Source organism: Embiotoca jacksoni, unplaced genomic scaffold (assembly GCF_022577435.1).
Source record: "Embiotoca jacksoni isolate LCO1_2020_lvr unplaced genomic scaffold, fEmbJac1.0.p SCAF_7, whole genome shotgun sequence".
NCBI classification, from domain to species: domain Eukaryota; kingdom Metazoa; phylum Chordata; class Actinopteri; family Embiotocidae; genus Embiotoca; species Embiotoca jacksoni.
Genome location: NW_027185425.1, coordinates 20,347,402 through 20,363,815, shown reverse-complemented (window position 1 = coordinate 20,363,815; position 16,414 = coordinate 20,347,402). Strand labels below are relative to the sequence as shown.

Sequence of the window (16,414 nt, the reverse complement as noted above, 5' to 3'; positions counted from 1 at the left end):
GGATCCGACTGATCTGATTGGAAACCTGACGATACTACGTCCCGCCCACCGATAGCTGTAACCTGACTACACCACAGGCCTGTCAATCAAACAGACACGCCCCCAAAAACAAGTATTTTTTTTAAGCTTATTTTCTAATTAATGAGGGATTATTTTCAGATGCACCTCCAGAACACTAATAAGAAGGAGTGATTTTATTGAAGGACATACAGAAAACCTGTGGAGAAAGTTTATTGACTTGAGAAGTTGAATGGGAGTCTACGGAGTCGGAGGCTTTTTGGAGCCGACCTCTAGTGGCACTCGGTGGTATTGCAGCTTCAGACACTTCTGCATCGACCTCATTTTTCAGAGCCGGAAGCTACGAACACTTTTATCTAGTCTGTGCCAACACGCTCCAACACGTCTCCTCCTCCAGAACCTTCTTTGAGATCATCATCAGCTGGTTGCAGTCATTCTGAGTATAAAAGTGGACACCGCTTCCAGATCTGAACCGGAGGCTTCACAAACCAACGGGTGACGTCACTGCTGACTGCTGCTCGGTTACAGTACAAGTGAAGAGAACAAGGTTTTGTTTTGGTGCGGCATCGAGAGCGCTCCCTGCTGACCCAGACAGCTCAGTATTCTCCCAGCCAACAACGAGGTCACTGTACACGTCAGCAGCTGTCTACAGAATTTAATGCTTCATTTGATCACATTTATCATCACCACCGATCAATATAAAAAGTGGCGAGTTTTCTTTTTAAGCTGGATGATCATTGGGTTGAGTGTGGGTCCAGGTTTCAGCTCACAACAACTGAAGGGGGGGTTCCAGTGTCGATGCTGGTCAGAAATAAATAATAATAATAATAATAATAATAATAATAATAATAATAATAATCAGAGTGAGAGGGGTTTACATACATAATCTCAATGTTACCAACTGGTTCGGACTCTCCACGATTTCCAGAGAGGAAATATTGATCAGAAAACCACAACAGCCAATGAGAGCCAGCTGAGCTGGAAGCATCCCCAACCTTTGTAAAGACGAGAGCTCAGTCATGTTAACATGGAGCAGCGTCTCCATGGCAACGGAGCGTCAGAGAATAAATGACCACATTTCTAATGTGACGGGTTTCACTCTGTGAACTGATAACAACCATCATGTTAGCAGCAGCTGTTTCACTGTTTGAGACCAACCAGAAAACTTTATCAGCCGTCCTGACTCCGCCCTCTGAGTGACCTCATCAAAGGTTGTTCTCATATTTTGGTCTGCCTCCATGTTGGTTTCACTCTGAGGTCCCATTTGATCAGATGAGTTTCTGTGATCTCAAGTCCCTGCATCACCACTCTGAAACTGTTCAGTAGAAACAGCGAGTTTGTGGTTCTGCTTCTAGACTGGAAATCTGTTGTTAAATCTGTGATCTTCTCAAATCAGTTTAAATTTGAGTGCATTAGACCTCAGGTGTGTTTGTGTTTGAGCCTGTCTGACTTAGTGCTCAGCCATGGATTATAAATCACTGTTCATTCACTCCATTCACCTGTCCACAGAATCAAACTACAGTCTGAAGCCCAGTTCACAACATCCGGACCACGGCTGCCTCAACACAAGGTTCATTTTATTCTATTTATAGCACCTAACCACAACACAAGTCATCTCAGGGCACCTTAAGTTCAACAACGTACAGCTTTAGAAGACCTGCCGTCTTTCCTCCTTCTGTCAGTACAACCCTGTTTCTGAAAAAGTTGGGACGCTCTGTGAAATGTAAATAAAAACAAAATGCACTGATTTACAAATGACATGAACCCATATTTAATTGAAAATAGACCAAAGACAACAAATCAAATGTTGAAACAGAAAAATTCTATTGTTTTATGAAAGATATATGTGTATTTTGAATTTGATGGCAGCAACACGTCTCAAAAAAAGTTGGGACAGGATCATGTTCACAACTGTGTTGCATCACCTCTTTTAAAAACACTCTGTAAACATTTGGGAACTGAGGAGACCAGTTTCTGGAGTTTTGAAAGTGAAATGTGGTCCCATTCTTGCCTGATATAGTATTTCAGCTGCTCAACAGTTCAGGGTCTCCTTGGTTGTATTTTTCATGTCCTGATGCTCCAGATGTTTTCAATGATTGACAGGTCTGGACTGCAGGAGGTCAGTTTATCAGCGGACTCTTCTACTACGGAGACATGCTGTTGGAATACGTGCAGAATGTGGTTGGACGTTGTTCTGCTGAAATAAACAAGACCTTCCCTGAAAGAGACGTTGTCTGGATGGCAGCATATGTTGCTCCAAAACCTGAATATCTCATTGTATATAACCTTCATTTGTGGACGCAGCGATGAACTGTGTTCACAGACGATGGTTTTCACAAGTGTTCCTGAGCCCATGCAGTGATTTCCACTCCAGAATAGTGCGTTTTTAATGCAGTGCTGCCTGAAGGCCTGAAGATCACCACCATCCAATATTGGTTTCCAGCCTTGTTCCTTGTGTTCAGAGATTGCTTCAGATTCTCTGAATCTTTTAATGATATTATGAACCGTAGATGATGAAATCCACTAATTCTTTGTAGTTTTACATTGAGGAACATTATTCTTAGATTGTTGAACTATTTTCCCACACAGTCTTTGAACTGTTGCCATGGTAACCTAATTAGTTGTTAGATGTTCCACCAGATGATTTTTTTTTTTTTTTGCATTACACAATTTTTCTAGTCTTTTGTTGAATAAATTTCAAAAAGAACAGATATTCAAAATTGTATATGTTGTCTTTGGTCTATTTACAATCAAATATGAGTATATGAGATTTACAAATCATTGCATTTTGTTTTTATTTACATTTTACACAGCATCCCAACTTTTTCAGGAACGGGGTTGAAATAAAATGTCAAAAGTCATAAATTGAATAGAAAATGTAAGCAGCCTCTCCTACCTGAGCGTCCACAGTGACAACATATTGTTTCTGACTGAGAAATAGTCCACAGCAGCAGTCTGGTATCCTAATGTGCACTCAGTGTGACACAATTACAAACATGCAGCCTTCAGTGCCATCAGACCATAAAGAGGATGAAAACAAGTTTTCTTTGCAGCCTGTAAATCCCTCTAACTTTACTTGATCAGAACAACTGGAGCCTCCATGATGATGCTTGAGTCACACAGATGACACCGACCACCGCCTGCTCCCTCTCATCACTGACCGGAGCGCTGCGGCCTGACATGAGGAGATCCCCGCGATGTTTACCAGCAAAAACATCATTCACTACAACAGCAGCTCCTCTCCTCCAAGCGGTATTTCTGAAGCACAAACAGCAGAGCGGCTGCTGACGGAGCAGTCAGCGGGCTGCTGCATTCACACCGGTTCATCACCGCCTTTTATCAGCTTTAACGTCCTGAAATACAACATTTAATTCTGCATGTAAAAACAATTCCTGCTTTTCTTTGGTGCGGCGGTTTTTGTGTGAGATGTGGAGCGGGGACAATAAAAGGGGCGGTAAGTGTACCTGTCTGCAAATGGCGCTGAATGTGAAAACTGTCAACAAATGGTGATGCTGAGGATCACTCACCGATCCGATCAGATCCTCCAGAACAAAAGACCCCGTTAGGAGATGATGCTCACCGGTCACCGGTCCTCACAGCATCCGACGGAGAAAGAAATCATTCAGCAGCGGCATCCAGCGCCTTTTAACAATGTGGTAAGGTACCAGGAGCAAACGCTGATGGGTCTTTGCCCTCAGTGTGGTCTAGCAGGCAGCCAGAGGAGGCGCACTGGACACCATCCCTGACAGACTTCAGCTCAGCTGCTGAACTTTCTCAGTAACCTACTTATTTAACTGAGCAGATGAAAGGAAGATAAATAATTATAATACAAAATCAAACGAACCTTACGTTTTTTTCTCCTTTTGTAATTTTTCGATCAATTTCAGGATCAACTTTTATGGATTTGACTACAATTAGTAAATGAAGTGATTGTGTTTGAAAAGTGTACATTATATTGACATAAATGTGTATTTCAACGATTAACATGAATTAATACAATTAGTTATTTCATTTGTTTAAATACCTGAAATTTAAATGAAATCACAAAATTAACTTCAACAATAATAATTACATTTATATTTTGTTGTTATGTCTCGTGTCGTGTTTTATCTCATGAACACTTAATTAAGAGGACTGTCTTCACTTTTATTGTGTCTGCGTGTTCGACATGTTCATCAGCTCAGTGGTGTCGCTACATCTGGATTCTTCTTTCTTTGAAAACAGCTGTTGATAGTTAAACAGCTGCACAGAAAAATAAACTAATCACTTATATATTGTGTCGTCCCACTTTATCTACAGGAAATAAATCAGGTCAAACATCGAAGCATCCATCCTGTGAGACAATGCACAGGGCTAATACACTCCCAAAACACCCGTTGGCTCCCCCTTCTTTATAAAGGAGGGTGGGGCTTTGTATGTAATGAGACGGGTGTATTTATGGAAGCAGCCAATGGGAGCAGAGCAGGCAGACGGCTGCTCCAATCAGGATGGAGAAAGCTGCTGCTGCTCGCTGAGCTCCACCACCAGTAACCAAACATCAAGATCAGTGCGTCCATTTTCACTCCGACATCACAAACACCAGAAATCACTAGTATTCAAAGGCTGAAGGCATCTCACTTAATTCATGAAGTTGTGAATTCAGGTCCTGTTTTAGTCTTTCTGGTGTCGTATTAAATCTATGTTTGACATCCTGCCTGCAGGTTTAGTATGCCGGTTGGATTTTCGACCTCATATTTGGACAGTCTTTGTTATATAACAGTGTAACAGACACATTCACACGTTCACACAATCTCATGAGAAACAACGTCTATGTTTAGATGAGCATCATAATGAAGAGAGCTTGTTTCTTACAACTACAACATGAAACCCGGAGCAGCGAGGCAGATGGCCGCCCACCTCCCTGTAGGAGCCCCCTCCCCCCCATCCCTCCTACTGCTGCCAAATACTGGCAAATACTGGATGAAGTGGGAATTGTTATTTCTCTATAATGTCGTGAGGTCTCAACCTGACTCTGTGAAGTGTCCTGAGGTGACAGATAGAAATAAAACTGAACAACAACCTCAGAGGAGGGAAATATGACAGCAGTCTGGAGGATTCAGGACCATCTAGTGGCAACAAGGAAAATGTGGATATTTATGTTTTCATTAAATAACCAGAAACTAAGAATGGTTGTGTTTTCCTTTCCTTAGAAGCAGGTCTGCCCTTCTGCTGAATCATGTTTGTACAGTAGCCCAGACGGGACAAACCGACATGTGTTGTGAGTTTTGCTGCACAGTTGATTCTCTTACAGACTCAGAGGAGAGTGATGCGAGCTGTGCTCAGTCTTTACGCTCCTTTAAGGCCGATCGTCTTCACTTTTACTAAACCGTGGCCACTGTGGCCGTTAAAAGTCTTCAACATCAGCCATTATCGGTCATACCAAAGTAAAACCTTTCAGTCTATTAAACTGAGGAAGGAGGAGTTTTATAATTGACCGTTTCATTTGTAAGAATGTTTTATGAAGAATATGTATTTGTTTTTCAATGTTCCTGAAATAATATTGTTTAAAAACTGAAAAGTGAGACAAAACATTATTACGTCAGTAAATGAACAATATCTTTACAAATAATATGGTATTTTTGGTATGCAGCCATTTGCAGAATAATGCACACCAAGTTTATAGTTCCAGTTCTGTGATATCTAATGGTGACAAAGAAGTTTACATTTTGACATGATTGTATTTTATGATGATCGAGCAAAGAACAGCTCGACTGGTTGTTTCAGTCATATTTTATTCTGAAATTTGGTAGAATTATGAAGTCTGTTTAAAATGTAAATACTGAGTCAAAGCAGAGTTTCAGCTGCCAACAGTATTCAAAGACAAACATGCAGACGAGCGCTGTGAGCAGCACCAGAACACAGAGCGTGAAGCGGGTCAGTGCCGACAGCAGCGGGTTCTAATCGCCGTGTCTAAGCCACTTTCACTGCTTTTGTCTGGGAGGGTCTGTTCAGCCCGACGCTGCCGCATCAGCCGTCTGCACAATCACATCTCACATACCCCAACAGACACTCCTTCCCCCATCACTACACAAAGGGCCACCCTCACCGCCCCCCTCCATCTCCCTCGAGGAGCAGGTGCTGAAGCAGACCGTCTGCTGAGGTGAAGCAGCACTGTGGAGCCCATAACACAGAGTAACATCAGCAGCCTCCATCCCTCCATCAGCGAACCACCAGTTCATTGATACAATATAAATGTCTGTGTCTTTAGTCAAATGTTTGAACATCTGAACTCCTGCTCTTCTGCTGTGTGCTCAGTTCAAGCTGACAGATCCTTCATTTCCAAAGTTACAACTCATGTCAGGCTCAGTGGGAAATTAAGTGATCCACAGTATTTCCATTCAGTAGGTCAATAAGAATAACAGCAGGTATTAATCTCTGAAGGAAGTGAGTTCATTATTATTTACTTCAGCTTTACTCCCACACCTGTCCGTCACCGTGGTGACAGGGCTGCAGTCTCACTGCATTCAACACGCCACACTGATGCTGCTCTGAAGGAGTTAAACAGATGAGGATCGCTCCTCGCTCCAGTTTACAAATGCACTCTTCAAAACAGAAATCTTGGAAGATGAAAAGAAATTTTAATATGATTGTGCTTCACTGCACTTTCAAAATGCAGAACAAAGCATTGTCGTTGTTTACCTTTGGCCCCCATGTTTTTCTTTACTTTCCTCGTTGCTGTTTCTTCCCCTGACATGTGTTGTGTTCCCTGTCTGTGACCTGTAGTGGGATGATGCCTTATGGTAGCACTATACTCTAAATTAAATCAAAGTGAAATTGAATGAAGGTGCCCATAGGAGACCTGATCAACACTTCTTTCAAAGTATTGACTGTCAATTATTCTTTCAGACAAACTTTGCAGAGACTTCTGTGGTAACTAAATAACAAGCCACGACTTCTGTGGGAGAAACGGGATCATGAACTCATCTGAGCATCACAAACATCCATCAATGATTATTAGTATAGATGATGAGTAAATGTTGTTGACTTCATTTTATGTATACAACTCACGATCGCAAACCACTTGTGTCCTTTCAACTTGGTTTCAGTTATGATATTATAAAATCAAAATGTTACCTGTAAAACTTTAACAAAGCAAATTTAGTAACCTGAGAAACAGCAAGCAGCTGCCCGTTTCAGCCCTGAGTAGAGTCTGCAGGTATTCCTTCCACAGATGAAGGAAGGCTGTGGCCTGAGAGGAGAACTGTGGGTAAAAAAGATGAAGGAGCCTTTCTCCTCTACCTCTTTCTCCTCTGTAAGACTGAGGCTCAGCGTTCAGTCCATCGTACCAACTGAAGCAGACTCAAGTCCGTGAATTCATGATTTTATCAACTTCTTTCTTCTTTCATTTGAGCTGTGGTTGCAGATAATGTTCGCAGAAATAACAAGAAATTCAACCTGGACTAGTGAAAGAGAGGGAGGAGGACTTCACAAAGTGAGGCAGACATTTTCTCCAGATTTAGAAAAGCTCCTCAGAAGATTAGACGGTTCTCAGTAGTTCTGGTCCTGATGAGTGAAATGCTGCTTGTGAGTTGAACTTCAACCGTCATACAAAGACAATTACAAAATCATCGTACAGCTGAATACACAGGAAGAATTAAAGGATTTATGTCTCAACCAGAGACAGAAAAATGTGTCCATGCATTTATTTTCAACAAGCTATCATATAAGAATTACTTCTCAGGTCTTAAATAAATAATCATAATAATAAAATAATAACTCACCTCTGGCAAAATCCATCACACAACAATAACACTGTTGTCTGTGTTTCTTGGTTGTTTATATACATATATATATATATACTGTACTGTATATACTGTGCATTTTATATTTAATATTTTTTTTACTGTTATTTTATTGCTTTTTGTTGCTTTCCTGTATGCTACTGTAGCGAAAATTTTTCCCCTTGGGGATTAATAAAGTAACTACCTAACCTAACCTAATAAAATAAAGCATCCAGATGTGCAGTCCTCACCATCACATGACATCACTGCACTGGCTGCCTGCGTGTCAAAGGAGAGATTTTAAAATTCAACGACCATAAGGCCCTAAATATATCTCTGATCTACGTTATGCTGAGGTCATCTGGATCCAGAATCCAGACCAAGCAAGTTTCAGCAGCCTTGACTTTCTACACGAGGAACAAAACTCCTGAACACCTGAACTCTGGTGAAACCGGCAGCTCATTTGAAGCAGAGATTAAAAATGACTGTTTGCTGAAGCTTTTCCATAAATCAAATCAAACCTCTTTTGAATCTTTGAACTATTTATCAGTTTATTTTTAATGTCTTTTTAATGCATTTTATTGTTTTCATTTTTTTTCATTTCATGTCATTTAGCTGACGCTTTTATCCAAAGCGACTTACAATAAGTGCATTTCAACCATGAGGGTACAAAACACAGAACAACAAGAATCAAGAAAATACAATTTCTTCAAGAAAGCCAAACTACAAAGTTCTATCAGTAAGTGTCATTTTAAGTTCTACTAAAGTTCTACTATTCAAGGTAAAGTCTGAAGAGGTGTGTTTTTAGTTTACGGTGGAAGATGTTCAGAGTTTCTGCTGTCCTGATGTCGTTGGGGAGCTCATTCCACCATTTAGGAGCCAGGACAGCAAACAGTCATGATTTTGTAGAGTGTTTATCTCAGTGAGGAGCAACAAGCTGATTGGTAGAAGCAGAGCGGAGGGAGCGGGCTGGGATGTAAGGTTGGACCATGTCCTGGATGTAGACTGGACCCGATCTGTTCACAGCACAGTACGCAAGTACCAATGTTTGGAAACGGATGTGGGCGGCTACTGGTAACCAGTGAAGGGAGCGGAGGAGCGGAGTAGTGGGAGTGATTGTCTTGTAATGCAGTATTTTGATGTATTTGAATGCTTCTGTACAGCACTTTGAATTGCCTCATGTCTGAATGGGACTACTGTGTATCAATGAACTGACTTTACCATCAGATTCTCACTCACACTGATTCATCTGGTTCATTCTCATAAAAGTGATTTTTGTGAGGAAATCAATGTTCACTATTTAACTCCAGCTTTCATATGTCCATATTGATATGGATATTTTGTAAAATAAACATGTTTTGTTTTGGCCTCTCATCCACATGTTAGAGCACTAAAACTGAGATTTTTCAAAACGCCTTCTGACGTGCAGATTTTTTAATGTGTGTGGAAATGTAAAACGGAGCTTTGTGTAATGAGCATCTACCAAAACCAACATTAATGTCTAATATGTAGATACGTCTTTATGTTTGGTTAACACTGACCATTTCAAGTTTAGAAATGAACTATAAATGAGAAAATAACGACTTGCTATTGATCCTGATGCTGACCGATGGGTTAAAGACAAAAGGATCCACAAATACGTACATTGTTAAAAACAGTTACACATACTTGTACATGATTATTTTTGTGGATGTGACTTTACACAAATGAAAAATACATGTTCGTGGATGGTGAGATATTTGCAGATAACTTGTCTTCTGTGGGTGATGATGTCGTCTCTGGAGGTTCGACGCCTCGACTCTGATATGAATCCCGTTCGTGTCCTGTGTGAACTGTTGAAAAGCTCCAGCTCTCATCCCGCGTCCACTGACAGCTGTGCTCGGTGAGCTCCAGCTCTTTAATTACCTCCCTCCACTTCCACTCAATTACCTCTGAGCCTGAACAACAATGGTCACCAGAGAGGGTGAAGGTTCACTTCCAAACATTATCAGTCATTGTCCTGAACTCGAGGAGTCTAAAGATGGCTGCCCTGTCATACAATAACACTCCTATCAAATCCAAACCTCCCTCTGCTTTATATTTATATATATTCCTTATTAATTAGTCTTAAAACTAAAATAAATTAAATAATAGAAAGAAGAAAACCCCTGAATGAACCAAAAATCCAAACCTCAAAATTACTACAAATATATCTCTTTTTTTTAGAGCTGCAAATCTTTACATTTGAGGAAGTGGAATTAACGTTGACTATTTTTACATGTAGTACTTATGATTCATCAAAAAAAGTCAATTGAGTTATGGTTTGAGCTCTCTTTGTATAATTGGGTTGTTTAATCGATAACAAAAACAATCCTTCAATGTTACTGTAAGTTTTTGAAAATAATGATAAAACCTGAATAATAATTAATGTATAAAGTAACTAAAACTGTCAGATTGTTGTCCAATAAAAAGTCAATGTTTCTCTGTCAAATGCATTAAATGAAATGTACAGAGTACAAGTACCTCAAATGGATACAGTACCTGAGTAAATGTACTTAGTTACATTCAAGAACTGTTTATTTCATGCAGTAAATGTCCCATTCATGACTCCTTACATGCATTTTGGTTCTTCAATAACCATATTGAAGGGTACTTTGTCAAGAATGTTTGTGAATGTTATATATATATATATATATATATATATATATATATATGTTTCAGTGTTTTACCTCATGGATGTAACGTTAGCATTAGCCTCGAGAATCCTGTGAGGAGCATTTCTTTCATGGTTTTAGAAGAATGCAGAATTGGGTCACCGCCTCAATGTCAACAAGGAATTATTATATAATCTTTCTTCTGTTTCCTGGTCTGGAGAGATATATGCTCACAGTAAATTTACAATACTGCAACAGGAAAACAAATGCAACACAATCCTGCATGTTTCTGTTAGAAAACAAGAAAAATGTGTAAAGTGTCTTTGAGATGATCAGACACCACAGCGAGGCACTGAGGTCGCCACCGTCTCCTCAGCAGGCTCATCATGACTGTCAGTTGGCAGCGACTGAATACAGATCTCCTCTTTCCACTGGATCAGCATGCACACATTTGATGATGATAATCCATCCAGAGTCAGAGACCACCTGTTCATTCATTTCTGCTGCTCTGCACTCTGCTGCCCTCTGCTGGACGCACTGACAGACGCTGCTCTGTGTGGAGGAGCTCTATTAACCAAAGTAACGGCACGAAATACAGACGTGGTGGAGCAAGAGAAAAACTTTTTTTTTTTTTTTTTTTTTTTTTTTTTAATCTGAGGTATATTTCATACAAGTGATATGATTTGGTTATTAATACAAACGCATGTAAGCAGAATTTTAATTATGCAGCTGGTTGAGATGGAACCAGTTTGAGCTTTAGATTTCAACAGTGAACCATATTTTAGTAACTAACTAACTGCAGCTATGAATTCATGTAGTTAAGTAACTGTAAAGAAACAATTATGCCATCATTGTTCAGCTATTAACTGTCTGGAGCAGTGAGCCGCTCATCTCACAACAGCAGAGGAAAGTCTTTGGTAAAACACTGCATCTATTCCAAACCACATCCTTCTTCACCCAACAATGAAAAGATAAAGGAAGTGTGCAAACGACCTGCAGACCACCAAACCTGTATCGGTCTCTACGTAGGGAACAACTTCACACCAGATGATAAACACCTTAATACAAGATGAAAACCTCATGCTGCAGTGATGTAGAAATGTTTTCAGAATGTGTACAATACAGCTTCATAAGTAAAGTACTGATGATGGTAGAAAAGGCTGTAACTGTGTGCTGTGGTAGGTTCTGTGATATTAAGTATAGAAAATGACCCGACAGTATCAGTGCAGCGGTGGTAATTCAAGATGTGTTTCAGAATCAGAACATCTCTGTCACTGAGTGTCCTTCATAAACATCACACCAACTACACAATATAACTACTCAATGCACAACTTCCCCATGACAACAACACAGTCAGGTGAGGTCACCTCCCCCTAACAGACTTGAATGAGGAAACAGACACAAACACTGACATCTACCTATTAACCTTAGTCATTACATGGTAATAACAGTGAGATAAGCAGATTTCCTTAAGAACAATGTTGAATTTAGTACAAAAGAAAATGGCTGAGAGGAAAGCCTCTCGTTCTGTCAGAGTAGTTCAAATGTAATGTTACAGTGATGTAACGCAGTTTAAGTGTAATGTTACAGTGATGTAACGCAGTTTAAGTGTAATGTTACAGTGATGTAACGTAGTTTAAGTGTAATGTTACAGTGATGTAATATAGTTTAAGTGTAATGTTACAGTGATGTAATGCAGTTTAAGTGTAATGTTACAGTGATGTAACGTAGTTTAAGTGTAATGTTACAGTGATGTAATGCAGTTTAAGTGTAATGTTACAGTGATGTAATGCAGTTTAAGTGTAATGTTACAGTGATGTAACGTAGTTTAAGTGTAATGTTACAGTGATGTAATGCAGTTTAAGTGTAATGTTACAGTGATGTAACGCAGTTTAAGTGTAATGTTACAGTGATGCAACGTAGTTTAAATGTAATGTTACAGTGATGTAATGCAGTTTAAGTGTAATGTTACAGTGATGTAACGCAGTTTAAGTGTAATGTTACAGTGATGTAACGTAGTTTAAGTGTAATGTTACAGTGATGTAATGCAGTTTAAGTGTAATGTTACAGTGATGTAACGCAGTTTAAGTGTAATGTTACAGTGATGTAACGCAGTTTAAGTGTAATGTTACAGTGATGCAACGTAGTTTAAATGTAATGTTACAGTGATGTAATGCAGTTTAAGTGTAATGTTACAGTGATGTAATGCAGTTTAAGTGTAATGTTACAGTGATGTAACGCAGTTTAAGTGTAATGTTACAGTGATGTAACGCAGTTTAAGTGTAATGTTACAGTGATGCAACGTAGTTTAAATGTAATGTTACAGTGATGTAATGCAGTTTAAGTGTAATGTTACAGTGATGTAACGCAGTTTAAGTGTAATGTTACAGTAATGTAATGCAGTTTAAGTGTAATGTTACAGTGATGTAATGTAGTTTAAATGTAATGTTACTCACCGGTATATTAGTACATTGTGAGACATCAACAGTCATCGGGGTCCGAGGAGGGGAAATGAGACCAGAAACAAATAGAAGAAAAAGTTAGCAGAGGATCAACAATGACAGCAAATTTTATTTCATGGTTATTTTTCCAACAAATGGTTCAAACCTTTTTTCGGACCCCTGCAGATTATTATCATGTTTTCCTACCAAACATCATCATTCCTTGTAATTTCATTCTTGTTATTTTCTTCACGTGACATCTGTTTTATGTGTGGCCATTCATATCAAAGCTCTGTTTCTCTTCCTGTAGTTTCTTTCTGAGTTGTTTTTGTCTGACTCGAGGCTGTCGTCAGTGTTCATGTTATAAAGGATATATTCACCGATCAGCCACGGCATTACAACCACCTGCCTGGTGTTGTGCCGTTGAACGCAGCCCCATATGCAGCACGTTGTGATGCCCTGTGAGTTGGGCCGGCCTTCAGTGCAGACGTACATCAGTGAGCTTTGGATGAAGTGTTCCTGTGACTCCATATTTGGACACCAAATGTGTGTATGCTATTTGTTGAAGTACTGGAGCCCACACAGGCGTGCACACTGTTATGATGTGACTCGTTTTTAAGGTTGTGTAGCCGTGATATTACCTGTATAATCACTTCAATCTAACAAGGTCAATAACAGAATCCTGTTATTTTCACTGGTTAAATTGGATTTATCATCTTGTGTTTTGTCTAATTTCAGCCACAACACGTTCCTGCAAAAATTTCAAAATAAAAGCCAATAAAATAAGAAATTAAGGGTTTCTGTCTACTGACATGCTAAATGGCTTTTAATTTGAAACAGATACAGGAAGTCTGATGATTAACGTCATCGCGCAGTAACTTTAACAAAGTGATCAAAATGTTGCTTTGAGTTGACATCGTGAATCAATCCACCAATCAATTACACCTTCAAAGTCAATATGACAAATTTGACCATCGTATTGGTTTTTAATGTCTCTTTTGCATGACAAACATTTTAGAGATGATCAGATCGCAACCATTTCAACCAGTTACCTATCAGTGGTGTTAGTGTTGGGGCTGAGCTGAATTTATTAAATAGACTTGATATAATGTGGTTTCTATCTTTGCATGTTTTTAGAAAAGATACTAAATCATACACTTTATGTTTCATGAATGTATTTTTTAATCTGTCATCTCTGTCACAAATCCGTTTATTTATGTACTATGTTCATCACTGCAGTAAGCCTTTGTGGGCCTCTGTATTATCTACAGCAGTTAGCAGAAAGCACTTTGCCTCAGATACCTGATGAACATCTGCTCTAACATCAGTGTTATTATAAGGATTCAACCCATAAAACTAAGTTCAGTCGCAGGTTAGTCATCCAACACAGAACTCACGACGAGGGTCAGGCCCAGCTGTACTTCCTCCTACAGTTACAACACTCAATAAAGTAAAGAAACACAGTTCATCTCTGTACATTCAGATTTCAGAGATCTTCATTAACTCTATTGAAAATTAAAAATACTTCTCAGAGCAGGAGGCTGAATAAATAAGAATATAAAAGCAGCACCAACCTTCATGAAGGTGGAGATCTGGCAGCTGAAATGTACTTTCAGCAGTAAAGTAACTTGAGCTCTCTCAACTGCCTGCTTCATCAGCGCTTGGATTTCATCATAATCTCCAACACGGGCTCACATGCTCCCTCTGCATACATCCTACGTGTTTAGCCAGCTGGAGCCGCGGCTTGCTCTCTGTCTCTACTGTCTTATCAGGCAGTAGGAACGTGAAGACACTGAACACGGACATCTGCTGGTTGGTTCTGACAGAACTGTGCAGCAGACTGTCTGTTGGACACTGTCCTCCACTAACAAAAACACTGCAGAGCTCCTGTGTGCAGGAGGCTTAGTTTGATACAGTTTTAAAGTTCAGTGACCTCTAGTGGTCATAATGTGAATAGCAACATTCTGGTGTCATACTTCAGATGACGTCTACACTGAGTTGTTCCTTCATGGGAGGAAGGATGGATCAATACACCAGCAGAGTTGGGTGGAGGAGCATCCTGTTCACTTCCTGTCTCCAACCAGTCAGGAGGGGTTTTATTTAAAACGTGTTTAATGTTGCCATGACTACCAAGGTTGCTAAAACTAGTCGTAACTTTAGCTCACAACACGGTTCAGTTCATCATCTTAACTCAAACCTTTATCGATCCCTGAATGTAACCCAGACGTTTCTGTGTCCCAGCCTGACCTGGGGCTCCATGTAGGAAACAGTGTGTGGAGTTGTGGAGGTGTCTGCTGGTCGGAACCGACCTGTGTAGTTCTGTGGACCGGAGGACTTATTGGTCTGTGCACAGAAAATAACTTCAGGCAGTTCTTCAACATGAACAGAACAAGAAGTCCTCTTTTAGGGGGAAACACCAACGTTTGCAGCAGTTCTCACAGTTGAGACATTCATAATTCATATGAATCTGTTTTCCTACATGTTTGTGAAGTGCAAGCTGAATCTACCAGGACAACTGAATGAGTCACAAGATTTCAGAGGCTGCTGTGATGTGGCCTCGAGAGAAAATGAGTGATTCTGGTCCATTTTTCCTGCATTTAATCAGAACCAGTCGTTCACCACGCAGCCGTGGTGAATATGAAATATTCATCCACTATGAGTGCTGGTGATGCCACCACAGTGTATTCCTGTCAGACCACAACCACACTAGACCTGAAACAAACAGCTGGATCATTACCTGCAGGATAGATGTGAATTAATAAATGTACCGAGGCTGCCTTCAAACTGCTGCAGCAGCTGCATATTTACAGGATGAAACGGCAGCATCATGTACAGTTACAGCACCTGACAACTGGACTGCGGCTCTGCTCCTCTTCTCCGGGCTCAGGTTCGGTCTTTTCCATCCGTCTTTGATGGATCCGTCTCCACTAATATCCCGCCAGCAGGTCCCGGTCCGCCGAGCTCAGCAGCGCGGAGGCGCGGAGGAGCGGAGGAGTGGCCGCCTCGGGCTGAGGAAATGCTGCGTCAAGCTAGAAGAGTTTGACCGGAAACATGACTGCAGCCCGGAATACGAGCCGGTTCTGTACACACATACAGTAATATGTGGGGGAGGAGGGGAGGAGGGGTGTAACTGCCTCCACCGGTAACTGTCACACAGTGCACAGGAGCAGACAATGATGATCGGAACCACAGGAGATGGGTTCACAGGTGTAGGCAGTCTACAGGAATTTAAATGTACTTTTTTTTTACTCTGACGAGTATGAATATGTTATGGAGCATTTAATATTAGAATTTAAACTGATTATTTGCAGGAGTTATGTGTCAGGTCATTTGCATACAATCCATTTCATTACACTGGTCACTTTTACTGCACACACTTACCATCATGTGTATTGTGTATGATACATAATAAACTTTATGGTGAAACCGAATGACCTCACTCCAGCAGGTGTTTGCAGAGTGCCAGGCCAGCATACTGTTCAGTCTTTAGGTAGACTGGCTGCCTGCCAGTCTGCTGGACCAGTGAGAGGAGCCATGTTGCAGTAGAACTGGTGCACATCAA

General features: G+C 40.3%; 1 protein-coding gene across 12 annotated transcripts in view; it reads right to left on the bottom strand.

Moving 5' to 3' along the window:
• epb41a (erythrocyte membrane protein band 4.1a) overlaps positions 1 to 15,807 on the bottom strand; it is an 80,947-nt gene extending 65,140 nt beyond the window's left edge. For 11 of the 12 annotated variants that reach the window (XM_069176200.1, XM_069176203.1, XM_069176206.1 and 8 more), the window contains exon 1: positions 3,546 to 3,680. The gene's annotated coding sequence lies outside the window, so the exon portion shown is untranslated. Of the gene's footprint in view, positions 1 to 3,545; positions 3,681 to 15,696 lie in introns of those variants that run through there. The other variant, XM_069176212.1, reaches the window with a different exon arrangement.
• Positions 15,808 to 16,414: the final 607 nt, after the last annotated feature.